The sequence below is a fragment of the Lepisosteus oculatus genome, unplaced genomic scaffold, assembly GCF_040954835.1.
Source record: "Lepisosteus oculatus isolate fLepOcu1 unplaced genomic scaffold, fLepOcu1.hap2 HAP2_SCAFFOLD_64, whole genome shotgun sequence".
Classification (NCBI taxonomy): Eukaryota; Metazoa; Chordata; class Actinopteri; order Semionotiformes; family Lepisosteidae; genus Lepisosteus; species Lepisosteus oculatus.
In genome coordinates this window covers 267,501-292,218 of record NW_027168193.1, presented here as the reverse complement: position 1 = coordinate 292,218, position 24,718 = coordinate 267,501, and the positions used below count along the sequence as shown (strand labels likewise).

At 46.1% G+C, this 24,718-nt stretch overlaps 15 non-coding genes and 2 pseudogenes across 15 annotated transcripts in view; 4 read left to right on the top strand and 13 right to left on the bottom strand.

Annotated features, from left to right (window-relative positions):
* Positions 1-774: 774 nt before the first annotated feature.
* On the top strand, positions 775-848 carry trnai-aau (transfer RNA isoleucine (anticodon AAU)). The gene has a single exon. It is a non-coding gene; the product is annotated as a tRNA-Ile (tRNA).
* Positions 849-1,560: 712 nt separating this feature from the next.
* On the bottom strand, positions 1,561-1,642 carry trnas-gcu (transfer RNA serine (anticodon GCU)). The gene has a single exon. It is a non-coding gene; the product is annotated as a tRNA-Ser (tRNA).
* Positions 1,643-3,267: 1,625 nt separating this feature from the next.
* On the top strand, positions 3,268-3,340 carry trnar-acg (transfer RNA arginine (anticodon ACG)). Its single transcript has one exon. It is a non-coding gene; the product is annotated as a tRNA-Arg (tRNA).
* Positions 3,341-4,508: 1,168 nt separating this feature from the next.
* Positions 4,509-4,649, bottom strand: LOC138232842 (U1 spliceosomal RNA; annotated as a pseudogene).
* A 3,771-nt stretch (positions 4,650-8,420) lies between these two features.
* On the top strand, positions 8,421-8,601 carry LOC138232847 (U1 spliceosomal RNA; annotated as a pseudogene).
* A 636-nt stretch (positions 8,602-9,237) lies between these two features.
* Positions 9,238-9,356, bottom strand: LOC138232959 (5S ribosomal RNA). Its single transcript, XR_011187399.1, has one exon. It is a non-coding gene; the product is annotated as a 5S ribosomal RNA (ribosomal RNA).
* A 1,292-nt stretch (positions 9,357-10,648) lies between these two features.
* On the top strand, positions 10,649-10,790 carry LOC138232856 (U4 spliceosomal RNA). Its single transcript, XR_011187298.1, has one exon. It is a non-coding gene; the product is annotated as a U4 spliceosomal RNA (small nuclear RNA).
* Positions 10,791-16,233: 5,443 nt separating this feature from the next.
* Positions 16,234-16,304, bottom strand: trnag-gcc (transfer RNA glycine (anticodon GCC)). Its single transcript has one exon. It is a non-coding gene; the product is annotated as a tRNA-Gly (tRNA).
* Positions 16,305-17,869: 1,565 nt separating this feature from the next.
* On the bottom strand, positions 17,870-17,943 carry trnai-aau (transfer RNA isoleucine (anticodon AAU)). The gene has a single exon. It is a non-coding gene; the product is annotated as a tRNA-Ile (tRNA).
* Positions 17,944-18,502: 559 nt separating this feature from the next.
* Positions 18,503-18,573, bottom strand: trnag-gcc (transfer RNA glycine (anticodon GCC)). The gene has a single exon. It is a non-coding gene; the product is annotated as a tRNA-Gly (tRNA).
* Positions 18,574-18,785: 212 nt separating this feature from the next.
* On the bottom strand, positions 18,786-18,867 carry trnas-aga (transfer RNA serine (anticodon AGA)). Its single transcript has one exon. It is a non-coding gene; the product is annotated as a tRNA-Ser (tRNA).
* Positions 18,868-20,137: 1,270 nt separating this feature from the next.
* Positions 20,138-20,211, bottom strand: trnai-aau (transfer RNA isoleucine (anticodon AAU)). The gene has a single exon. It is a non-coding gene; the product is annotated as a tRNA-Ile (tRNA).
* Positions 20,212-21,054: 843 nt separating this feature from the next.
* Positions 21,055-21,136, bottom strand: trnas-aga (transfer RNA serine (anticodon AGA)). Its single transcript has one exon. It is a non-coding gene; the product is annotated as a tRNA-Ser (tRNA).
* A 1,270-nt stretch (positions 21,137-22,406) lies between these two features.
* On the bottom strand, positions 22,407-22,480 carry trnai-aau (transfer RNA isoleucine (anticodon AAU)). Its single transcript has one exon. It is a non-coding gene; the product is annotated as a tRNA-Ile (tRNA).
* A 559-nt stretch (positions 22,481-23,039) lies between these two features.
* Positions 23,040-23,110, bottom strand: trnag-gcc (transfer RNA glycine (anticodon GCC)). The gene has a single exon. It is a non-coding gene; the product is annotated as a tRNA-Gly (tRNA).
* Positions 23,111-23,323: 213 nt separating this feature from the next.
* Positions 23,324-23,405, bottom strand: trnas-aga (transfer RNA serine (anticodon AGA)). The gene has a single exon. It is a non-coding gene; the product is annotated as a tRNA-Ser (tRNA).
* Positions 23,406-24,669: 1,264 nt separating this feature from the next.
* trnai-aau (transfer RNA isoleucine (anticodon AAU)) overlaps positions 24,670-24,718 on the bottom strand; it is a 74-nt gene continuing 25 nt past the window's right edge. The window contains exon 1 of the tRNA in view: positions 24,670-24,718. This exon is cut by the window's right edge and continues 25 nt beyond it. This is a non-coding gene — a tRNA (tRNA-Ile).

Sequence of the window (24,718 nt, the reverse complement as noted above, 5' to 3'; positions counted from 1 at the left end):
TTTTAAAACGCCCAATCGCTTGTACCCGCTGCCTTGGAAATAAGTTCTTCAGCATCCGCGAATGGCATTTTGCAGCTGGAAGCAGATGTCGATGCACTTTGCACAGAGCACCAAAAAAGCGTCTTTTTTGAAGGCCCAGGCACTGAGCATTGGTGGTTCAGTGGTAGCATTCTCGCCTGCCATGCGGGAGGCTCGGGTTCGATTCCCGGCCAATGCAGTGGCTTTTGCAGCGAGCGGCTCCATCACTTGCATCCCCTTGCAACTCGCAACTGAAAACCCACTGAAGCTAAGCAGGTGTGAGCCAGGTCAGTACCCGAATAAGGGTGAGCTACAGGGAAAAACAAAGCTTCCAGCTGGAAGCGGTGTTAATGGTGCCGGCGGGGGGGCGCTCACCCTGAGGTCTGTGCGGGTCCCAATGCCCCAGTATAGTGACGGAGTTGCTGTGTTGTAAAAGGGCGCTGTCTTTTGGATGAGATGTAAAACCGAGGTCACAGCGTTCTGTGGTCATTCAAAATGACCACCAAAACCTTTGACAAAAGCTCTTGGTAATTGATGGTCTTCAATAATGCTTCTCCTTTAGGTACATTTTAAATCAGCTGAAAAATGCTGTGAAATGGGGGGGCACTTCAGGCCAGTGTAGGATTTGGGTTACAAGAACCATGAAACTGCACGAGAAAGCCCGTACACTGAATTACACGGCTTTCTATTCAAAGGAGGACAAAAGAAATTCCCTGAGTTTGATTTTTTGCAGCACAGAGAGGAGCACTGTCGTGAGGCTGGTTAGCTCAGTTGGTTAGAGTGTGGTGCTAATAACGCCAAGGTCGCGGGTTCGAGCCCCGTACGGGCCAGGTCCTTTTCTCCTCTTACCAAAGCTGTTAGGTTCCTTTCCGTGGTGAGAGGGGTTGTCATGCAACGCTGCCACATAGTGCCGACAGACAAGAGTGTTGCGTGAGAAGAGAAAAGTGTTTGAAGATTTAAGAGTGTCTTAGGTGGAGCCAAAATCAAGTGTCACAAATGCAAGTGGTTGGATTTCCAATGTTTAATATGGTAAATCCTTAAGTTTCTTGGCGGTATCCTTTACAGTCCTCTGTTCGGTCGACAAGGGACTGAAGGGGGCAGCTTTCCTCACACATACAGTGCAATGTACTGTAGTGTTCCCCTTCATTGAATTCGCAGTTCTGCATCAGACCTCTAACTCGTTTCCTTAGCTTGGATTTAAGCCACGAAGCAGGCTTCTACTGTATAAGGAATCACAAACTATTTGAGAGGCCACCATCCCAGGGGGAACTGACAAAGTCTATCCCTAAACACCTAGCGCGGTCTCTCGAGAGACTGTCAAAAATCGCTTTCTCCGTTTGCGTTGCAAGTAAGTGAAAACGCGGTCTCAACCCAGAGCCACTTGGCAGCAGCGACACGTAAATACCGTTACTGTTACTGCTCGATACCGACGTTAGCCTACTATACCATGTTCAGCCACCGCTAGAAAATGCACGGCTCTAGAACCGGAGCAAACGACAGGAGGGCCAACGCCGAACGGGCACACGTGTCAGACATGGAGCGCGACGAGAATGGGATTCGAACCCATGCGTGCAGAGCACAATGGATTAGCAGTCCATCGCCTTAACCACTCGGCCACCTCGTCGAGGGATCTGCGCTGTCCGGACATGGGTTGGCGCGCTCCAGATGATCTTTTTCTTTTTTTTCCCCCGTACTCGAGGGTCATTTTCCTGTTCCACATGCGATTTCAACATTTTCCTTGGGAGATGTCAAGCCAGCAAGCCACTGCTGTGGTTCAGTGGCCAGTGTGGAGTTCAGTGGCCCTGTTGTACACAGAAAGCACATTGAGCTCCTTGGACATGAAAAGTTCCAGATAAAAGCCATTTGTCACCCTTTCTCTTGGTGTTGATGTTGCTATTATATGTAAAGGTGGCAACTTGCTCAGCGAGCAGGCGGAGCACACACCGAATGCAGATGTGTCTGAGTGGTGTGTCCAAGTGGCTGTCAAAGGACAGCTCTCCTGGGGCGCCGTGGCTTAGTTGCTTAAGGTGCCTGTCTAGTACACAGGAGACCCTGGCTCCGAATCCCAGCGGTGCCTTTTTTGTTCTGTCTTCTCGAACAGAACTGGTCATTATGGACAACCGCCTACGGCTAGACTTAATTAAATGCAAGCATTCATTTCCTGTCTTGAACAACTTGTTTTTCTTATAATGGATGCAACTTGCAAAACATGAAATACAAACCTTGCTAATCAGCACTCGTGGCTGGCAAAAAAAAAAAAGAAGTCAGCAATGTTTTTTTCTTTAACCTTAACCCTTCTAATGGAGAAGAGTTAAACGACCGAGTCTATGCAGCTTAAACGGTGCGCACGTCGGGTTCTTAGCTGAAAGGGTGGTAAATCACGCTCACCCCAGTCCTTAATCTTTTAAAGAGGATACAAAATTGAACCTAGTCGCCACATCACATACATCCTGTTCAACGATAAAAAGGTAACGTCTATCCTCACTCCAGAGTCAATCTCACGTTGAGGGCATATTTTTTTCCACTTTACCATGAGTCGGGCTCGGCTGCACAGAGGCGAGAGCAGAGCAATGAGGTCACGGGGACAGGGGAGTCACACGCTGGCTGTTTGAACACGCGGAAGATCACTGAGGGATCCACAGTATGTGGACCCTCCGTGCGCCATCAGTCCGCACTCCGGACTCTGAATCCTGCCATCCGAGTTAAGATCTCGGCGGAACCTGAGGCGCAGTTCCTTCTTAAAACGTAATCTGGTGAGCATTTCTAGAATCGTACTTGTATAGATGCAGCCTTTAATGTGTTGCTAGGTTAAAATTGATGACTTCTTGAACTTCAGTAGGCAACTGCCCTCTTGATTTCGGATTTAATTTCTTTATTACAGGGGCACTTTTATGAAGACAGAGTCATGTTCAGGTACTTTGCTTGATGGAGGAAGCTCATTTCGGACTCTGTGACCTGCTCACCTGGAAAGGTCTGCTGTACTACTACAAGAGAGAAGTAGAGTCTGGAAGAAGGGACAATTTTATGATGCTTTGGAAGATAATGTTTTTTTTTTCTTTGAAATCGAAATGAATCAGAATATCAGTGCAAAAGACAGACTCTTGGTTTGGTTTAAAGAGATATGGTTTTAAAACAGACAAAATGTAGAAAACAGGTGTTTCTCACTTTTGGAAAAGAATGGACCGGGGATAATATTTTACTAGTTGCAGTGCTGATCTCACTGGGTTACAGTCCTGCAGTGTCACACCGGGGCCAGTGGCGCAATGGATAACGCGTCTGACTACGGATCAGGAGATTGCAGGTTCGACTCCTGCCTGGCTCGGGTCGTTTTTAAACGCATCGGGCTACTCCCTAATTAGTCTGTGCTACTTACTGCATTGTAATCGTACCCAGTAAGAGATTTCCTTCATGTAAATGAACTGCACCTGACAGCTTTAGAAAAACACCTGGCCTCAGTACGGTGCTGAGAGCTCAGCGTTGCTGTTCTAATTAGCACGCACTGCATCGGCTATGAGCCTGAACTTTTCAATTATTCCGATCAGTAAGTCAACACGTAGTCCACATGAACGGTAGAAATATTCTCTTGTCTGTCTCTTGTTTGTATAGAACTGAATGTCCCTGACAATGTACTGTTAGTTTTAATTGAAGAACGGCATTTGTGTTCAAATATACCAGACAAGTTTATGTAACTGCTCATGCGACACTCAGATGTAATTAGTCAAGAAATAAAGTCGAACAACAGCTGCGGGTTTGATTCTGAATGTATGAGATTGCAGTGCCTTTTACTTCCATTGACAAATGATAGAGATTCGAAGAGAGATCCTTCAGACCAGCAAGCAAACCCACGGCTATTTCGGTTTTCTATCTAGGCAACGTTGGTGTCTGCAATAGCATACGTTGGTGCCGTAGGCTTTGGGAGGAAAACCTGCAGGATGGAAAGGTGATCTATAGCCTCATCTCTAGAGATGTTTTGTTGCTGTGGCATGTGTGTGACCCATATTAAAAAAAAAATATCGAAGCTGCCTCTAAATCTGCAAATGAAGATGAGTCGATATACCACTTGTTTTTCGTATAACTAGACATATATTCATTTGTTACTGATTTCATTCATTGAGCACGGGTACAATAGAGGTACAGCAATTCACTGTTTGACATGTCTGGTACAGAACCTACAGAACCTAGCAATTAAAAAAAGGGGTGAAACTGTCTTTAGACTCAGCATACAGTACCGAGGCCACCCATGACCAAATAAAGGCTAACCTCGATAATCAGCCTAAAGAACGCAGACTACAGCAAAACGACTGACTTTGAAAAGGGAATGAACGTCCGGAAGGAGTAGTGGAACTAGCTTGAGATGCTTCTCCGGACCCCTAACTAAAAGCCACCGAGAACCAGCAGCGGCGTCGACTCCTTTCGAACCGGGATCCTTCCGCAGCCACGCAGTTCGTGGTGTCCTAACCCTCCCGTATCTGATTTTGGACCATGCACATCAGGGGAGAGCACGAACGCAGTCCCCCACTACCAGAAATTATGCAGTCGAGATTCCCACATTTGGGGAATTCGCAGGGGTCAGCACAGCCGGAGTGCAACGGCCGAGCCTCGCCCTGGGTGAACCGATTCGATTTCGATTTTTAAGAACTTTATTTTCTTTTCACAAAAAAATACAGGACATCACAAATCAGAAAGCTTTACATTAATATACATACTTAAAACAGTATATATGATCACATCTCATTACATTTTGACACGGTAACAGTTACATAGCAACAATTTTCTTTTTTTCTGGTGCAAATCACATTCTTTACTTAAACATGATAATGTTTTTCACAGTTTCTTGAGATATTGACCTATGCTCTCTATTTCCCACAGATTTTCTGCTTCCTCCCTCCCTTCTCTCCACAGATCTCTGAGGTAATAGTTCTCTCGGGTGATGAACAGGGCCAGGCTACCTGCTGCCTTGACTGGGACCTCGATGCCTTTGAACAGCCCCATGTTCCTCACTCTCCACAGGGCGTCTTTCCCACTGTTCACCACAGCCCAGATCCTGTCAAACACGTCGGGAGGAAGTTTGACAGGAGAGATGCCGTATATGACGAAAGCAGCGGTCAGGGTAAATTGGGGCAAGAGAGCCTGCAACCAATCTTCAAACTGTGCCCAGAAGGCCTTAGCAAAAAAACAGGACCACAGGAGATGGGTCACAGTCTCCTCCTCGCCGCAGCCCACCCTAACGCAGCGAGGGCTGGGGGTGAGGCCCCTACGGTACAAGAAAGTTCGTACCGGTAAGCACTGGTGGAAGACACTCCAGGCTAAATCTCTGTTAATGTTGCACAGAAATTTAGAGGATGTGTGTCTCCACACCTTCCTTGTTTGGGCTGATGTTAAAATGCCCACAGGGGTCTGCCTATTGTTCTGGGGTGCAACGAAATCTTCCAGTTTTTGGACGCTGACATCTCGGAGGGGAATATGGCCAATTGGGTGAGATCTTAGAAAACTTTTAACTGTCCCATAAATTGCAGGGCATGTGTCAGAGAGTGGGACGTCCAGCTTGGGTCTGACACCCCACACTCTGAACTCCTCCCTACCTACCCAGAGCCTGGAAAAATAAGTCCAGGTACGCGCTGCAGGTGCTGTTGCAAAGCCTCTCAGCACAGAGGCCAGGAAAATGCACAGCAGCTTCGTAGCAATATCTGGGACAGACTTCCCCCCTGAGGGTAGCGGCCTGTACATTATTTCCCTTCTGAGTCTTTCCTGCTTCCCACCCCATAGAAATTGAAACATCAATCTCCTCAGCACCGCTGCAACACGGTGTGGGATTGGGAAGGTAGAAGCCAGAAAATTCAAGACAGGCAAGAGCTCGGCTTTGATGACCAGCACCTTCCCTGTCATGGTGAGGTCTCGGTCCTTCCATTGCATCAGTTTTTTGTTTAAGATTGGCAATTTGTTCTGCCAATTTACTGTTCCCATCTCTTCTCCAAAATACACCCCCAGGACCTTAATTCTCTTCTCTTGCAGCCTGAGATCATGTCCTTCTTTTGGCTCCCTCCAGTTCTGATAAAAAATCTCACTCTTAGATTTGTTAATTTTTGCGGATGAAGCCAAAGAGAAACGATCACAGCACTGCAGAGCTCTGCTAATTGAGGCATTGTCAGAGAGGAGCAGGGTGACGTCATCCATGTATAGAGATGTCTTTACCTCTCCTCCCCCACTTCCAGGCACTGGTATCCGATTAATGGCCTGATCCTGGCGCAAGGCACAGGCTAAGGGCTCCATAGCCAAAACGAATAACAAGGGGGATAATGGGCAGGCCTGCCTCACCTCTGAACAGACTTCAAAGGGGCGTGATCTATTGCCATTAACCATTACTCTGCTGTTGCTACCTGTGTACAGCAGGTTAATCCACTTTCTCATGATGGGGCCAAAATTCATGTGCTCAAGTACCGATGTTAAGTACTGCCGGTTTAGGCGGTCAAAGGCCTTTTCTAGGTCTACACCTAAAATGCACAGAGGGAGGGAGCGATCCTCTGAGTACAGACAAACATCCCTCAACAAGGCCAGGTTGTCGCTCATCAGGCGTCCTGCTATCCCACAAGTCTGTTCTTTCCCTACCAGTGAGGCCACTACATTTTGTAGGCGCAGGATCTTAGTGTCCACGCCTAAGAGGCTGAGGGGTCTCCAGTTCTTTATGTCATTCTTTGCTCCTTTCTTAAACAAGAGAGAGATAGTGCCTTCTCTTAAGGAGTCAGGCAGCAATTCTGTCTTATAGCTTTCCTCGAATAGGAGCAGTAGCGGATCCTGAAGCAGATCCCAAAAGGTGCAATAAAATTCTTTAGGGAGCCCGTCAGCACCCGGAGTTTTCCCCTTCTGTAAGCTCTCCATAGCCTGTCTCAGCTCTTCTACTGTCAAATCCCTCTCAAGTACTTCCCTATCTTCTTCACTCAAAACGTTTTCTAGCTTTGAGGTAAAAAAATGAATTTCTTCATCCTTTACCTCTGTAGAGCTGTACAGTCTTGAGTAGAAGGCCTCGGTGCAGGAGAGGATAGCACTCGGCTCTGTTCTCTCTCGTCCCTCCTCATCAACTACACTTTCCATGACAGACTTGGAGCCTACCACTTTCCTGAAAAAGAAGCGAGTACACTTCTCATTTTCTTCCAAGAACTGCACTCTGCTTCTTAACAGCACTCCTCGACTACTTTCTTCGGCTATGCTCCGGATGTCCTTTTTTAAAAGGGTGATATCCTCGAGCACATCGAAGCCACTGTGCAGCATCGTGTAGAGACGCTGCAGCTGCCTCTGTTTCCTGGCTAGCACTCCTCTCCGTCTGGCAGCAGCCTTCCTTCCCTCAGCCATGAAAAAGGCCTTTGTCCTCACCTTCACCTCCTCCCACCACTCTCCTACTGACCCGTACAGACACTGCAAGGACAGCCACTGTGATAGTTTCTCCTTGTAGCGGGATACAACCCCCTCGTTCTCTAGCAGCTTTGTGTTGAGTTTCCAGAGGCCTGGGCCAAAGACAGTCCCGCCCTGGAGTTCCACTCTACACCCTAAAGCCTGATGATCTGAGAAGAAGACAGGCTGAAGAGTGACCCCAACAACTTTCACTCTCTCTGAGACAAAGCAATAGTCAATTCTGGAGCTGCTATTCCTCCCTGACCATGTATATCCTGCTGTTGTGGGATATATACATCTATATGTGTCTGAGAGTTTAAAGTCTTGAACTAAGTTTTGCAGGGCCAGTGAGCTGGAATCCAATTTTATCGGAGAGCTAGACTGCCTGTCTGTGTGCTCTAAGATACAATTAAAATCCCCTCCCACTATCACGTCTGTGCTACTTAACAATAGGGGAGAGAGTGCCTTGAGTAGCTCCACCCTTCCTCCCACATCAGTAGGACAATACACATTGATTAGCCGCAGGTTAACGGTCCCCCATTCCACATCCACACACAGCAACCTGCCATCTATGACCCTCTGAATACTTTTCAATTTGAAAGCCCATCCTTTGAAAAGAATGGCCACGCCAGAGGCTCTGTTGTTATTGTCCCCTGACCAAACAGAAGGCCCTTTATCCCACCTATCTTCAAAGCTTTTATACCTCTCTTGATAGGCTAAAGCACACTCCTGCAACATCAACACATCTCCCTCTCTCTGCTGGAGGTAATCAAAGACAGACTGGCATTTCACTCTGTCATTGATACCTCTGGTGTTAAGAGAAATTATGTTTAGAGCCATATTACATAAGAAAGTGGAACCAGTCTTTACAAAACACATTTCTCTTCGGTCTCACCTGTTACCTTCTTCTTTTTCTTTTTCTTCTTACCAATTTCCTGCCAGCCATCCTCTGAATGAGCCTTCATCAGGGTGGCAGCAGTAAAAGCGTTCACGGAGTCCATTTCAAGGAAGGGGGTAGAGGGAGGGGTGGAGGGGTTCCAGCTGTCCCCATCGCCATGCTCTCCTTCCTCCTCGCTCGGGGAGAAAACAGAGTCATTTTTGCACTCCGGCTGTGCTGACCCCTGTGAATTCCCCAAATGTGGGAATCTCGACTGCATAATTTCTGGTAGTGGGGGACTGGGTTCGCGCTCTCCCCTGATGTGCTTGGTCCAAAATCAGATACGGGAGGGTTAGGACACCACGAGCTGCGTGGCTGCGGAAGGATCCCGGTTCGACAGGAGTGGACGCCGCTGCTGGTTCTCGCTGGCTTTTAGTTAGGGGTCCGGAGAAGCATCTCAAGCTAGTTCCACTACTCCTTCCGGACGTTCATTCCCTTTTCAAAGTCAGTCGTTTTGCTGTAGTCTGCGTTCTTTAGGCTGATTATCGAGGTTAGCCTTTATTTGGTCATGGGGGGCCTCGGTACTGTATGCTGAGTCTAAAGACAGTTTCACCCGTTTTCTGATTGCTGGGTTCTGTACCAGTGCAGACATGTCAAACAGTGAATGGCTGTACCTCTATTGTATCCATGCTCAATGAATGAAATTGGTAACAAATGAATATATGTCTAGTTATACGAAAAACGAGTGGTTTATCGACTCATCTTCATTTGCAGATTTAGAGGCAGCTTCGATATTCGTTTTACAGACGGGTTTTTTTTTTTGAATATGGGTCACACACATGCCACAGCAACAAAACATCTCTAGAGATGAGGCTATAGATCACCTTTCCATCCTGCAGGTTTTCCTCCCAAAGCCTACGGCACCAACGGCGACCCCTGCTGGCCGGGAGAGCAAAAGCTTACAGCACCTGGTATTCCCAGGCAGTCTCCCATCCAAGTACTAACCAGGCCCGACGCTGCTTAGCTTCCGAGATCAGACGAGATCGGGCATGTTCAGGGTGGTGTGGCCGTAAGCGAAACCCCTGGCGCCTGACTCGCTACTTGAAGCTGTGTGTGGCGGGGGTTCCGTGCCCCCCGAGCGGGACTGAAGGATCGTTCGTGTGCAACTCTTTGGAAAGGAGCTGCTTTCCAAATCGCATTGCGTGCCTGGATGTTGGCGAATGCGCTCCCTTGTGTTGGCTCGTCCTGCACTGGAGGAGGACAAACAATCTGCACGGAGGAGCACCAGGCAAGTCTTCAGTGCACAGCACTCTGGAAACATTTCGGGGCTGTCGCGTGTTTATTTCAGCACGTAAAGCGCACCGGTCCAACACGTCGGCCGGGCGCACGGCGCCTCCGCCCTCTTGCTGCCCCTGCAGCTGCTTCACTTTTCCCTTTAGTTGCCATCGATTTTTTTGTAGTGCTATACATATACGATTGAGGTATCTTAGAGTTCTCCTTCGAAGACCCAGCACTCTCTTTTCTTTTCCCAGTGTTACTCATATCGGACTTTTTAAACCTAAAAAAAAATCGTTTTTTTTTCTTTCAATTATAACTGAAGTTTAAACAACTAGTGTTAAGTCCTTATTTTTCTGTAGTCAAAAAAAGCAAAAATTAACATTCAGGTCATGAAAAACTCAAAAAAACTCCCCAACCACTAAACTTTACCTCCCACCTGAGCGCCATCTTGAACGCCCCTACCACCAGAGAATGCTCACGATTTCGGAAGCTGTCTCCGGGACGTGCTGATTCCACACATCCTGAATAAATCATGATATTGTTAGTTGTTGTAGCTAGACGTTCAAATGAGTTTCATGGCCAGATGGACTGTTTCCTCCAGCGGTATAATATTGCAGTGAGACAGCACGATGCCTGCAAGACTATGTCACGCTAAACGCCACAGATTGTGTTTGTCCGTTCGTGTCAGTCGTCCCGCAGCCACGGGAAGTGGGACACAAACATGCTGCAATGCTTTCAGGACGTTAGGATTTGTTTGTGCAACATCCGAGAAGAGTTCTTGTGGCTTGAATGTGAACTGTACGTGCCCGCCCCCTTTCCTCTGTAGTGCATGAGTTCCTCCCGGCATGCCCTTCGTCATTGTTCTGTCATCTTGTATTTAAAGGGTTGTATTTCTGCTGCTGAAAATAAGCAACGGTTTTCTCACAACGCCCTTTGTTCCCAACGGAGCCCTTGTCTGTCATGAAATTCTTCAAAACCTCAAGCTAGAAGAAGAAGAAGACGACAAATATGAAGCGTTATAGCAACGACATGCCATGAGACGATCGATAACGATTTCCATAGGATCCCCGCGGTTGCCTGGCAACCGTCAGCTTTGCGCAGTGGCAGTATCGTAGCCTGTGAGGTTTAGCCGAGGCGCGATTATTGCTAGTTGAAAACTTTTCCCAATACCCCGCTTCCGCCGGTTTGCAATACAATCGGCGAAAGCAATTTTTGACAGTCTCGTCAGAGACTGAGCAAGGTGTTTAAAGACAGATTTGGTCACGGTGATATCATGGTAGAAAGAAACGAGCTTGTTACGTGTCAACAGAAACGCTCTTTAGCTCTTTCAGCTTTATGCAGAGAACAGCGTCTGTCGAGATTACTTTTGAGTCAGCGCGAAACGCCGTGTGCTGTCAGTATGATTTCATATTGCTCGTAGCGGCGTCTGGCTTTTGTCTGTCAAACGTTAGGTTGCGCTTCTTCATGCTGCATCGTCGGCATGAGTGGAGCATTTTAAACGTCTGTACTTACTGCGCCCCATAAGAAATCGTTTGTCCCCATTCAAAAGAGATTGTGCGATGTCTTGCAGCGTTCGCAAAGCAAACCTTTGACAGTTTGAAAAGAGGAATTTATTCTGCTTCCTGTGCGTGCAGTAGTTACAAAGTTGAACGTCTTTACACGATCTGCTGCAGTTTTCAGTGGGTGGGCTTTGTCAAATGGCTTGGAAAAACGCACTGTGTTTCGGCTCGGGAAACATCATGAGCAGTGTCCTGCATGTTTTCTGTGTATAGCTGTCTTTTAACGCATACAGAATTCATTCGAAATCATTGATTTCTCCAATTAACAAGGGTCCCTTTTTGAACCTGCCAGAAGCATTCTTTCAATGTAACAGATTTACTCCGGGGAAGGGCAGCATGACATTGAGAGTAGCTCAAGCTTTCAGCACCTTTATCTGACTGCATGTATGCAGACACTGCTCAGAATCCCCTGTAAGATTCTCCTTCAATTCCGTTTTGCAGTGCTTTAGCTCTTTCAAAAGGCTTCGCTTTGCTAGTCACAATCCAAGGCTCATGACAGCATTTGAAAACATTCGCAACTGCGTTGGCCGGGAATTGAACCTGGGTTAACTGCTTTGAAGGCAGCTATGCGCAACACTGGCTCGCTCCAGAATAAATCTCACGTCGAGGGCATATTTTTTTCCATTTTACCGTGAGTCGGGCTCAGCTGCACAGAGGAGAGAGCAGAGCAAAGAGGTCACGGGGACAGGGGAGTCACACGCTAACGGTTTGAATACGCGGAAGATCACTGAGGGATCCACAGTATATGGACCCTCCGTGCGCCATCAGTCCGCACTCCGGACTCTGAATCCTGCCATCCGAGTTAAGATCTCGGCGGAACCTGAGGCGCAGTTCCTTCTTAAAACGTAATCTGGTGAGCATTTCTAGAATCGTACTTGTATAGATGCAGCCTTTAATGTGTTGCTAGGTTAAAATTGATGACTTCTTGTATTTCAGTAGGCAACTGCCCTCTTGATTTCGGATTTAATTTCTTTATTACAGGGGCACTTTTATGAAGACAGAGTCATGTTCAGGTACTTTGCTTGATGGAGGAAGCTCATTTCGGACTCTGTGATCTGCTCACCTGGAAAGGTCTGCTATACTACTACAAGAGAGAAGTAGAGTCTGGAAGAAGGGACAATTTTATGATGCTTTGGAAGATAATGTTTTTTTTTTCTTATACTGAAAATGAAAGGTAGTTGTTTCTATATGGACTCAGTCTTTGGAATTTGTATATATATATTTCAGTGATCCCTCAGCCATTCCTTCTGTATTGTAATTCAATTTCTCTTTTAAAATTCCTTCCCCACTTCTAGGACCTGCAGTTGCTGAACTCCACAATGGCTTCTATTGGAAAGTCTGTGACTGAGACCAAGTGTTCACTTTTTTATGAAACCATTATTTATTTAGGAGCAATGAGCAATTCTTATATAAATGCAATAAAATCATTATGCTCAAACTATGAGAGAGAAAATTAAGGATAATTTAAGAAATCAGTCTTAGCTTGTTTCTATACACAGATGGTATTATTTATTTTCAAAGGAAACCCGCGAGGATTCCCCTGGTGTGCAAGATGTGCCTGAATACTCTTGATCAGCTTCCTGCTCACTTGAAGAGGGTGTGTATGAAGCACGCCACGGCAGAAAACATCAGGATGGCCTCTCAACAGGCGAGGGAGGACATGATGAATCACCTGAAGAACGGGGTCATCGTGGATTACCACAGAATAGAGATCGTGTCTGGTGAGGCAAACAGGATAGTGGTTGTAAGACTGCTAGAGTCCTTGGGCCTTTTTGTACATGGGAAGCCTGAAGACACATTGGCAAGGTGAGATATTTTTAATCTGTAAGGCTTCTGTAGTTTCTTTTTGAAATCATTGTTACAACATATTATGTAAAAGCATGTTGAAAAGAATCTACCTGCATTCCAGCGGCCCTGAGCAAGAGGCCGCAGTCCAGGAGGAAGAGATGCCAGAGGCTGCTCTAGAAACTGAAACAGAAGCGGATAAGGAAGGGGAAGATGTGAGCTCTGAAGAACTCTATCAGCAGTAAGACTTTTTATTTTTCAGATGTATCTATTTTTTACTAAAATTCTAATTTGTCTTATAGGTATAAAATGTTTAAACCGGTGTTTTATATCCTTACAGGCCCTGAGTAGTTAAAAAGTATCAGCAGGCCGGAAGAGAGTGGCCCAAGCTGGACTCTATAGAAAGCACTCCCTGGATGCTCCTCTCCTGATTGGATTCAAACAGTACCTTACCAAGGATCTGGGAGTGGCAAATTATTCTCAGGAGGTATTTATTTTTTAAAGGCATTTAAAATTAAGCAATGGTATCTTCATTGTAAATGTTTTTATTTCTTAGCTTAAAATTCACCCATGTGAAATGATGTCAGCCATAAACATCATGACTCTATATTTCCTACCTGAATCTATTCTACTTAAATTATTACATTATACACAATTTGAGTTCATTTTAAAAAGTAAAAGGTAATGAAAGGAATGCATTTTCATAAGAAAGATAATACCGATATGCATGTGATAATCTTCCTTATATCATGTAGTGCATCATTTGGACACTTTGTGGGCTTCAAATACAAAGAAAATCATGTTCTATGGTACAAGATAAATACAAAACTTAAGCTTTTATTTTAATTAGATTTCTTTATAAAGCATAAGCAATCATTTATTACATCGCTTCTTGAATTAAATCTTTTGACAAGAGGTAAGACTTCTGTTACATTTAAACCCATGTTTAGCTGTGTTTTTTAGATTTAACTGAACCAATTTCTGTGTGTGATAATGTCCTTGAATTCTGACAACATCACACTAAATTACATGATATAAAACAGCTAATGTTTCTAGAGATAAAGTTTCTGAGATGCTTCTAATTACTTTTTCTTACCAGGGACAGTTTAATTCACCTTGTACAGTACTGTAAGACCAAGATACTTTTTTTAAAAGTTATTTAACATTTTATAGAACTTTGTCTACTATGGCAACATGATGTGCTTGGTGAAACTTGGAAAAATACTGCTTGGCCACTTATCTTAAGATAAAGATAGGATAAAGGTTTATCTTTTGCACCTACCTGACCCCCAGGGAAGGCCAATGCTTTCTAAGTTGATGGTTCCCTACAGTAGACTGTACTTTAATTTCAAAGGTAATGTATATTGACCCAAATCAGTTTTGGAATCCAATCTACTGACGAGATGGAGCACATCCTTTTTTCAGGATTTTAGCATCATACGTTTGGTATATTTAGTCCCTAATGCTGAAAGAAATGATCATAGAACATTTGGACACTTTGTGGGCTTGAAATACAAAGCAAATCATGTTCTATGGTACAAGATAAATACAAAACTTAAGCTTTTATTTTAATTAGATTTGTTTATAAAGCATAAGCAATCATTTATTACATTAATATATGTAAAAATAACATTTTAGCATCATACGTTTAGTATATTTAGTCCCTAATGCTGAAAGAAATGAGCATAGAACATGACATCTAACCTTACCTGCGGTGTTTTTAATCCCTATTGCTCAATGCACGGTGAAAGCATTCCATACATGTGTCTGACAATGAGGAATGGGCCCCTGAGACAGTCATTTGCCTGTTTCACAAATGATCGTATTTTACTAGAGATTCTGTTTGGGATTCAGATGTGCATTCGGACAGCAATCCCTTTCAAGAAATGATATGTTCTGGATGAGGTCAAAGGTGCTGGAACACTGTATCTAGGATGTGTTTGCAGAGACTGTGTGTCTCCTGCTTCAACGCAGTGATAAACAGATGTGCTCCTTTAATTTATTGGTACATGCCCAGGGCAGTAAGCAGTCTGAGGATTTATTTCCAGATGGCATAGAGCAGTGAAGCAGTGAAGTAGTGCAAAACACTGGATCATTATATTATTAGAATCTATTCTACTTAAATTATTACATTATACTCAATTTGAGTTCATTTTAAAAAGTAAAAGGTAATGAAAGGAATGCATTTTCATAAGAAAGATAATACCGATATGCATGTGATAATCTTCCTTATATCATGTAGTGCGTCATTTGGACACTTTGTGGGCTTGAAATACAAAGAAAATCATGTTCTATGGTACAAGATAAATACAAAACTTAAGCTTTTATTTTAATTAGATTTGTTTCTAAAGCATAAGCAATCATTTATTACATTAATATATGTGAAAATAACATTTTAGCATCATATGTTTAGTATATTTAGTCCCTAATGCCGAAAGAAATGATCATTTGTTTAACATGCACGGGTCTGTCTCAAAGGATGCAGTACTCCTGAAGGGTCTCAAACCCTACATTTCGGATGCCTAGCTGTATCCCTCACATGTGGCACCTCAGAATGACTTCTAACCTTACCTGTGGTGTATTCAGTCCCTATTGCTCAATGCACGGTGTACATACTGCATACATGTGTCTTGAGAATGAGGAATGGGCCCCTGAGACAGTCATTTGCCTGTTTCACAAACAGGGATCTGGATCTAGACCTGGCCCGTACAGGGCTCAAACCCGCGACCTTGGCGTTATTAGCACCACGCTCTAACCAACTGAGCTAACCAGCCTCACGACAGTGCTCCTCTCTGTGCTGCAAAAAATCAAACTCAGGGAATTTCTTTTGTCCTCCTTTGAATAGAAAGCCGTGTAATCAGTGTACGGGCTTTCTCGTGCAGTTTCATGGTTCTTGTAACCCAAATCCTACACTGGCCTGAAGTGCCCCCCCATTTCACAGCATTTTTCAGCTGATTTAAAATGTACCTAAAGGAGAAGCATTATTGAAGACCATCAATTACCAAGAGCTTTTGTCAAAGGTTTTGGTGGTCATTTTGAATGACCACAGAGCGCTGTGACCTCGGTTTTACATCTCATCCAAAAGACAGCGCCCTTTTACAACACAGCATCTCCGTCACTATACTGGGGCATTGGGACCCGCACAGACCTCAGGGTGAGCGCCCCCCCGCCGGCACCATTAACACCGCTTCCAGCTGGAAGCTTTGTTTTTCCCTGTAGCTCATCCTCATCCAGGTACTGACCTGGCTCACACCTGCTTAGCTTCAGTGGGTTTTCAGTTGCGAGTTGCAAGGGGATGCAAGTGATGGAGCCGCTCGCTGCAAAAGCCACTGCATTGGCCGGGAATCGAACCCGAGCCTCCCGCGTGGCAGGCGAGAATTCTACCACTGAACCACCAATGCTCAGTGCCTGGGCCTTCAAAAAAGATGCTTTTTTGGTGCTCTGTGCAAAACGCGTCGACATCTGCTTCCAGCTGCAAAATGCCATTTGCGGACGCTGAAGAACTTATTTCTAAGGCAGCGGGTACAAGCGATTGGGCGTTTTAAAACCACCAGGAACAGCAAAGAGGCGCGCTTCTTTGCTTGTGCCGAAACACACCAACTGAAAGCGGACAACGTAGTCGGCAGGATTGGAACCTGTGCGGGGAAACCCCAATGGATTTCTAGTCCATTGCCTTAACCACTCAGCCACGACTACAGCAAGCCCCACTGCCGCTGCGTTCTTGCTACAATCTTACCTGGATCGCGAGGCGCCGGCGGAAGCCTATTTCAAAGTCGTTCTCCGTTTCAAAAAAACATTTCCAAAATACAAGCCTTGCAGACAGACACGCCTCAGAGGACTTAAGGGTGGCTTCATGTCGGAATGATAAAGTCTCCCCGTCCGGACATGAAAATGCCACTTTGTTACACACAAAAAAAGAATCAACAACAGAGAAATGCCCACAAGCATTTGAAAAGCCGCACCACGTCGCACTTGAAATAGCTCTTACATTAGTGGTAGACGCAGGAATCGCCTTTTTATTTACGCACTTACCAACGCGATGGAAAGCAAAACAAAGCAAAGCAGAGCAAAACAAAACGAACAAACGAAAACCTTGGGTATAACGCCGTTACGTGCCCAAGCGGTATTGTACATCATCTTAGCACTGCACCCCGGGGCGTACGGTATATGGGAACGAGCACACGCCACGAATCGTCTCGAATCACTCCCTACAGCTGTAAGGCGCCTTGAAGCGTGCACCCCCAACATTCTTCTTTGCGCATGTGTGAAAGGTAAACTGTTGAACAGACTCTGAACCAGCTCTAAGGAAACTAATCCGATTAGACGTTACTTTGACTCATCTTTTTACGCTCAGTGCTGGATTGCTCAAACTCCAGCTAGGGTTAGGGTTAGCATTCCCACGCTACTTAGACACTTTGTTTACGCTCAGTGCTGGATTTTGGGAACTTCAGGATGAGTGGGAATTTTCTCCTATCTGTCAATTCTGTTTTGTTTTGGAGACTCTTGGCTGCCTATGTTGTACAGTGCAGCGTGAAGGAAACATTTTCCAAAACTGTGTCAGCTCAAAAGTTGTAAGAAAACCTCTCCAGCTGCTTTAACTCTCTTCATTTTTGTCATTTAATGTGACACTCGATGTATAACTGGAGCCTCACATATGCAAATGGTGAGGCTCCAGTTCGACACCCAGTTCGACACCACTTTACAGTATATGACAAAAGCATGGCAGACTGTGCCGGACCGGCAGATAACTTCCGCTTATTTTTACCATATTAAACATTGGAAATCCTCCCACTTGTATTTGTGACACTTGATTTTGGCTCCACCTAAGACACTCTTAAATCTTCAAACACTTTTCTCTTCTCCCGCAACACTCTTGTCTGTCGGCACTATGTGGCAGCGTTGCATGACAACCCCTCTCACCACGGAAAGGAACCTAACAGCTTTGGTAAGAGAGGAGAAAAGGACCTGGCCAGTATGGGGCTCGAACCCATGACCTTGGCGTTATTAGCACCACGCTCGAACCAACTGAGCTAACCGGCCTCACAACAGTGCTCCTCTCTGTGCTGCAAAAAATCGAACTCAGGGAATTTCTTTTGTCCTCCTTTGAATAGAAAGCCGTGTAATTCAGTGTTTGGGCTTTCTCGTGCAGTTTCATGGTTCTTGTAACCCAAATCCTACACTGGCCTGAAGTGCCCCCCCATTTCACAGCATTTTTCAGCTGATTTAAAATGTACCTAAAGGAGAAGCATTATTGAAGACCATCAATTACCAAGAGCTTTTGTCAAAGGTTTTGGTGGTCATTTTGAATGACCACAGAGCGCTGTGACCTCGGTTTTACATCTCATCCAAAAGACAGCGCCCTTTTACAACACAGCATCTCCGTCACTATACTGGGGCATTGGGACCCGCACAGACCTCAGGGTGAGCGCCCCACCGCCGGCACCATTAACACCGCTTCCAGCTGGAAGCTTTGTTTTCCCCTGTAGCTCACCCTCATCCGGGTACTGACCTGGCTCACACCTGCTTAGCTTCAGTGGGTTTTTTGAGTTGCGAGTTGCAAGGGGATGCAAGTGATGGAGCCGCTCGCTGCAAAAGCCACTGCATTGGCCGGGAATCGAACCCGAGCCTCCCGCGTGGCAGGCGAGAATTCTACCACTGAACCACCAATGCTCAGTGCCTGGGTCTTCAAAAAAGTCGTTTTTTGGTGCTCTGTGCAAAACGCGTCGACATCTGCTTCCAGCTGCAAAATGCCATTCGCGGACGCTGAAGAACTTATTTCCAAGGCAGCGGGTACAAGCGATTGGGCGTTTTAAAACCACCAGGAACAGCAAAGAGGTGCGCTTCTTTGCTTGCGCCGAAACACACCGACTGGAGGCGGATAACGTAGTCGGCAGGATTCGAACCTGCGCGGGGAGACCCCAATGGATTTCTAGTCCATCGCCTTAACCACTCGGCCACGACTACAGCAAGCCCCACTGCCACTGCGTTCTTGCTACAATCTTACCTGGATCGCGAGGCGCCGGCGGAAGCCTATTTCAAAGTCGTTCTCCGTTTCAAAAAAACATTTCCAAAATACAAGCCTTGCAGACAGACACGCCTCAGAGGACTTAAGGGTGGCTTCATGTCGGAATGATAAAGTCTCCCCGTCCGGACATGAAAATGCCACTTTGTTACACACAAAAAAAGAATCAACAACAGAGAAATGCCCACAAGCATTTGAAAAGCCGCACCACGTCGCACTTGAAATAGCTCTTACATTAGTGGTAGACGCAGGAATCGCCTTTTTATTTACGCACTTACCAACGCGATGGAAAGCAAAACAAAGCAAAGCAGAGCAAAACAAAACGAACAAACGAAAACCTTGGGTATAACGCCGTTACGTGCCCAAGCGGTATTGTACATCATCTTAGCACTGCACCCCGGGGCGTACGGTATATGGGAACGAGCACACGCCACGAATCGTCTCGAATCACTCCCTACAGCTGTAAGGCGCCTTGAAGCGTGCACCCCCAACATTCTTCTTTGCGCATGTGTGAAAGGTAAACTGTTGAACAGACTCTGAACCAGCACTAAGGAAACTAATCCGATTAGACGTTACTTTGACTCATCTTTTTACGCTCAGTGCTGGATTGCTCAAACTCCAGCTAGGGTTAGGGTTAGCATTCCCACGCTACTTAGACACTTTGTTTACGCTCAGTGCTGGATTTTGGGAACTTCAGGATGAGTGGGAATTTTCTCCTATCTGTCAATTCTGTTTTGTTTTGGAGACTCTTGGCTGCCTATGTTGTACAGTGCAGCGTGAAGGAAACATTTTCCAAAACTGTGTCAGCTCAAAAGTTGTAAGAAAACCTCTCCAGCTGCTTTAACTCTCTTCATTTTTGTCATTTAATGTGACACTCGATGTATAACTGGAGCCTCACATATGCAAATGGTGAGGCTCCAGTTCGACACCCAGTTCGACACCACTTTACAGTATATGACAAAAGCATGGCAGACTGTGCCGGACCGGCAGATAACTTCCGCTTATTTTTACCATATTAAACATTGGAAATCCTCCCACTTGTATTTGTGACACTTGATTTTGGCTCCACCTAAGACACTCTTAAATCTTCAAACACTTTTCTCTTCTCCCGCAACACTCTTGTCTGTCGGCACTATGTGGCAGCGTTGCATGACAACCCCTCTCACCACGGAAAGGAACCTAACAGCTTTGGTAAGAGAGGAGAAAAGGACCTGGCCAGTACGGGACTCAAACCCGTGACCTTGGCGTTATTAGCACCACGCTCGAACCAACTGAGCTAACCGGCCTCACAACAGTGCTCCTCTCTGTGCTGCAAAAAATCGAACTCAGGGAATTTCTTTTGTCCTCCTTTGAATAGAAAGCCGTGTAATTCAGTGTACGGGCTTTCTCGTGCAGTTTCATGGTTCTTGTAACCCAAATCCTACACTGGCCTGAAGTGCCCCCCCATTTCACAGCATTTTTCAGCTGATTTAAAATGTACCTAAAGGAGAAGCATTATTGAAGACCATCAATTACCAAGAGCTTTTGTCAAAGGTTTTGGTGGTCATTTTGAATGACCACAGAGCGCTGTGACCTCGGTTTTACATCTCATCCAAAAGACAGCGCCCTTTTACAACACAGCATCTCCGTCACTATACTGGGGCATTGGGACCCGCACAGACCTCAGGGTGAGCGCCCCACCGCCGGCACCATTAACACCGCTTCCAGCTGGAAGCTTTGTTTTTCCCTGTAGCTCACCCTCATCCGGGTACTGACCTGGCTCACACCTGCTTAGCTTCAGTGGGTTTTTTGAGTTGCGAGTTGCAAGGGGATGCAAGTGACGGAGCCGCTCGCTGAAAAAGCCACTGCATTGGCCGGGAATCGAACCCAAGCCTCCCGTGTGGCAGGCGAGAATTCTACCACTGAACCACCAATGCTCAGTGCCTGGGCCTTCAAAAAAGACGCTTTTTTGGTGCTCTGTGCAAAACGCGTCGACATCTGCTTCCAGCTGCAAAATGCCATTTGCGGACGCTGAAGAACTTATTTCCAAGGCAGCGGGTACAAGCGATTGGGCGTTTTAAAACCACCAGGAACAGCAAAGAGGCGCGCTTCTTTGCTTGCGCCGAAACACACCGACTGGAGGCGGATAACGTAGTCGGCAGGATTCGAACCTGCGCGGGGAGACCCCAATGGATTTCTAGTCCATCGCCTTAACCACTCGGCCACGACTACAGCAAGCCCCACTGCCGCTGCATTCTTGCTACAATCTTACCTGGATCGCGAGGCGCCGGCGGAAGCCTATTTCAAAGTCGTTCTCCGTTTCAAACAAACATTTCCAAAATACAAGCCTTGCAGACAGACACGCCTCAGAGGACTTAAGGGTGGCTTCATGTCGGAATGATAAAGTCTCCCCGTCCGGACATGAAAATGCCACTTTGTTACACACAAAAAAAGAATCAACAACAGAGAAATGCCCACAAGCATTTGAAAAGCCGCACCACGTCGCACTTGAAATAGCTCTTACATTAGTGGTAGACGCAGGAATCGCCTTTTTATTTACGCTCTTACCAACGCGATGGAAAGCAAAACAAAGCAAAGCAGAGCAAAACAAAACGAACAAACGAAAACCTTGCGTATAACGCCGTTACGTGCCCAAGCGGTATTGTACATCATCCTAGCACTGCACCCCGGGGCATACGGTATATGGGAACGAGCACACGCCACGAATCGTCTCAAATCACTCCCTACAGCTGTAAGGCGCCTTGAAGCGTGCACCCCCAACATTCTTCTTTGCGCATGTGTGAAAGGTAAACTCTTGAGCAGACTCTGAACCAGCTCTAAGGAAACTAATCCGATTAGACGTTACTTTGACTCATCTTTTTACGCTCAGTGCTGGATTGCTCAAACTCCAGCTAGGGTTAGGGTTAGCATTCCCACGCTACTTAGACACTTTGTTTACGCTCAGTGCTGGATTTTGGGAACTTCAGGATGAGTGGGAATTTTCTCCTATCTGTCAATTCTGTTTTGTTTTGGAGACTCTTGGCTGCCTATGTTGTACAGTGCAGCGTGAAGGAAACATTTTCCAAAACTGTGTCAGCTCAAAAGTTGTAAGAAAACCTCTCCAGCTGCTTTAACTCTCTTCATTTTTGTCATTTAATGTGACACTCGACGTATAACTGGAGCCTCACATATGCAAATGGTGAGGCTCCAGTTCGACACCCAGTTCGACACCACTTTACAGTATATGACAAAAGCATGGCAGACTGTGCCGGACCGGCAGATAACTTCCGCTTATTTTTACCATATTAAACATTGGAAATCCTCCCACTTGTATTTGTGACACTTGATTTTGGCTCCACCTAAGACACTCTTAAATCTTCAAACACTTTTCTCTTCTCCCGCAACACTCTTGTCTGTCGGCACTATGTGGCAGCGTTGCATGACAACCCCTCTCACCACGGAAAGGAACCTAACAGCTTTGGTAAGAGAGGAGAAAAGGACCTGGCCAGTACGGGACTCAAACCCGTGACCTTGGCGTTATTAGCACCACGCTCGAACCAACTGAGCTAACCGGCCTCACAACAGTGCTCCTCTCTGTGCTGCAAAAAATCGAACTCAGGGAATTTCTTTTGTCCTCCTTTGAATAGAAAGCCGTGTAATTCAGTGTACGGGCTTTCTCGTGCAGTTTCATGGTTCTTGTAACCCAAATCCTACACTGGCCTGAAGTGCCCCCCCATTTCACAGCATTTTTCAGCTGATTTAAAATGTACCTAAAGGAGAAGCATTATTGAAGACCATCAATTACCAAGAGCTTTTGTCAAAGGTTTTGGTGGTCATTTTGAATGACCACAGAGCGCTGTGACCTCGGTTTTACATCTCATCCAAAAGACAGCGCCCTTTTACAACACAGCATCTCCGTCACTATACTGGGGCATTGGGACCCGCACAGACCTCAGGGTGAGCGCCCCACTGCTGGCACCATTAACACCGCTTCCAGCTGGAAGCTTTGTTTTTCCCTGTAGCTCACCCTCATCCGGGTACTGACCTGGCTCACACCTGCTTAGCTTCAGTGGGTTTTTTGAGTTGCGAGTTGCAAGGGGATGCAAGTGATGGAGCCACTTGCTGCAAAAGCCACTGCATTGGCCGGGAATCGAACCCGAGCCTCCCGCGTGGCAGGCGAGAACTCTACCACTGAACCACCAATGCTCAGTGCCAGGGCCTTCAAAAAAGACGCTTTTTTGGTGCTCTGTGCAAAACGCGTCGACATCTGCTTCCAGCTGCAAAATGCCATTCGCGGACGCTGAAGAACTTATTTCCAAGGCAGCGGGTACAAGCAATTGGGCGTTTTAAAACCACCAGGAACAGCAAAGAGGCGCGCTTCTTTGCTTGCGCCGAAACACACCGACTGGAGGCGGATAACGTAGTCGGCAGGATTCGAACCTGCGCGGGGAGACCCCAATGGATTTCTAGTCCATCGCCTTAACCACTCGGCCACGACTACAGCAAGCCCCGCTGCATTCTTGCTACAATCTTACCTGGATCGCGAGGCGCCGGCGGAAGCCTATTTCAAAGTCGTTCTCCGTTTCAAAAAAACATTTCCAAAATACAAGCCTTGCAGACAGACACGCCTCAGAGGACTTAAGGGTGGCTTCATGTCGGAATGATAAAGTCTCCCCGTCCGGACATGAAAATGCCACTTTGTTACACACAAAAAAAGAATCAACAACAGAGAAATGCCCACAAGCATTTGAAAAGCCGCACCACGTCGCACTTGAAATAGCTCTTACATTAGTGGTAGACGCAGGAATCGCCTTTTTATTTACGCTCTTACCAACGCGATGGAAAGCAAAACAAAGCAAAGCAGAGCAAAACAAAACGAACAAACGAAAACCTTGCGTATAACGCCGTTACGTGCCCAAGCGGTATTGTACATCATCCTAGCACTGCACCCCGGGGCGTACGGTATATGGGAACGAGCACACGCCACGAATCGTCTCGAATCACTCCCTACAGCTGTAAGGCACCTTGAAGCGTGCACCCCCAACATTCTTCTTTGCGCATGTGTGAAAGGTAAACTCTTGAGCAGACTCTGAACCAGCTCTAAGGAAACTAATCCGATTAGACGTTACTTTGACTCATCTTTTTACGCTCAGTGCTGGATTGCTCAAACTCCAGCTAGGGTTAGGGTTAGCATTCCCACGCTACTTAGACACTTTGTTTACGCTCAGTGCTGGATTTTGGGAACTTCAGGATGAGTGGGAATTTTCTCCTATCTGTCAATTCTGTTTTGTTTTGGAGACTCTTGGCTGCCTATGTTGTACAGTGCAGCGTGAAGGAAACATTTTCCAAAACTGTGTCAGCTCAAAAGTTGTAAGAAAACCTCTCCAGCTGCTTTAACTCTCTTCATTTTTGTCATTTAATGTGACACTCGACGTATAACTGGAGCCTCACATATGCAAATGGTGAGGCTCCAGCTCGACACCCAGTTTGACACCACTTTACAGTATATGACAAAAGCATGGCAGACTGTGCCGGACCGGCAGATAACTTCCGCTTATTTTTACCATATTAAACATTGGAAATCCAACCACTTGTATTTGTGACACTTGATTTTGGCTCCACCTAAGACACTCTTAAATCTTCAAACACTTTTCTCTTCTCCCGCAACACTCTTGTCTGTCGGCACTATGTGGCAGCGTTGCATGACAACCCCTCTCACCACGGAAAGGAACCTAACAGCTTTGGTAAGAGAGGAGAAAAGGACCTGGCCAGTACGGGGCTCGAACCCGTGACCTTGGCGTTATTAGCACCACG